The sequence below is a fragment of the Lupinus angustifolius genome, chromosome LG20, assembly GCF_001865875.1.
Source record: "Lupinus angustifolius cultivar Tanjil chromosome LG20, LupAngTanjil_v1.0, whole genome shotgun sequence".
Lineage (NCBI taxonomy): Eukaryota > Viridiplantae > Streptophyta > Magnoliopsida > Fabales > Fabaceae > Lupinus > Lupinus angustifolius.
This window is the reverse complement of record NC_032028.1, coordinates 17,934,714-17,936,594: the sequence shown is the minus strand read 5'-3', so window position 1 is coordinate 17,936,594 and position 1,881 is coordinate 17,934,714.

Below are 1,881 nucleotides of genomic sequence, written 5' to 3'. Positions count from 1 at the left end.
TCATTCTCGTCCTCATCCTATCCACTTCCTCATTCTCATCCTCTTCCTCATCGTCATCGTCATCCTCATCCTCTCCTCATCCTCATCCTCATTGTCGTCCTCATCCTATCCTCCTCCTCATCCTCATCCTATCCTCATTCTCACTCTCATCGTTATCGTTTCTTCTTCCTCATCCTCATCCTCATCCCCATCCTCATCGTCATCCTCCTCTTTATCCTATACTCATTCTCATCCTCCTCCTTTCCTCATTCTCATCCTCATCCTCATCCTCATCCTAATTCTAACCTCATCCTCATCCTCTTCCTCTTCCTCTTCCTCATCCTCATCCTCTTCCTCATCCTATCCTTATCCTCATCCTCATCCTCAGCTTTTTCCACTTTATCATCCTCATCCTATCCTAATCCTCATCCTATCCTCATCCTCATCCTCATTCACGTCCTCATCCTATCCTCCTCCTCATCCTCATCCTCATCCTCATCCTATCCTCATTCTCATTCTCGTCCTCATCCTTTCCTCTTCCTCATCCTCCTCCTCATCCTCCTCTTCATCCTATCCTCATCCTCATCCTCATCCTCATTCTCGTCCTCATACTCTTGCTCATCCTCATCCTCATCCTATTCCTCATCCTCATTCTCGTCCTCTTCTTATCCTCATCCTCGTCGTCATCCTCATCCTCTTCCTCATCCTCATCCTCTTCCACATTCTCATCCTCATCCTATCCTCATCCTCATCCTCATCCAACTTTTTTTGATGTAGGTGATGGAGACTTAATTTCGAGGTCGAAATCTCTTCAAGAAGGAGGGGATGATGTGAACCCGAATGAACCTAAGGATGAGTTGAGGAATATAGGTGGGCCCATGACAAGGGCAAGAGCCAAACAAGTGAACAATGCACTTAGCCTACTCATTCAAGACATCAAAGGAACTTCCCTAAGCTCAAACCAAGGGAGTCATCTTTTTCATTACATCACTTTACATGTGGGCCAGCATGGGGCAAATAACCCCCAACCCTTTTAATAGGGCACGGCCATGCACTGAAATGGCTAGGACACATTTATGTTGTCCTAAAACATTTTCCATTAGAATTTAATGTGTCTTGTTTGTCTTTAATTTCAGAATAAATGAACTCTATGATTTGCAATCAATATGGTCTTCATTGCACCGTCCAAAATTAAATCCTAGAGTGGATTCAAGGAGGGTGACCGAATTCAAAATCCAAGGGGGAAGTTGCCGTCCACATTGAAGCCTTTTGCCTTAATTGTGCCGTCCAACTTTAATTCCAACACAAAGAATTAAGTTGCCACCCACAATTAATCCTAGTTGATCCGTGCAATCAAGCATGGAATCATGTGGATTTAAATCATGAAGACTTCAACTAAATAAATGGCCACCTTTTCATTCAAAGTGAACCGTGCCCTCTACATGGAATTAAGAGGCTTTAGTCATGAATGCTTCAAACTCATTAATGTGCCGCCCACATTCATTCAAGTGAGCCGTGCCATATACATGGAATCATGAAAACTTCAAGGGAGCCGAATTACCATGAAGACTACCATGAAACCAAGACTTAGCATTAAGGCTTTTTCATAGAATTCAAAGTTTTTCATTTATTTGTATTTTGAATTTTTAGGAGTTCCCATAAGGAATTATACTTGGGATATTTCGGTTGGAACAATGTCACCAACCATGGATTATGTCCTATAAATGTAAATTCGGATGGGTGAATAAGACAAATTTTATTTGGTGTGAAAATACAAGGTTTATACCTTATGTGTGAGAGTGTCTTCTCCTAACTTCTTAGCTGAACCAAGATTACAAATTCTTATCAAGAACGACGTTCTTGTGGCGAATAGCACCCGGCTTATCAACATCTTTGTTGTGG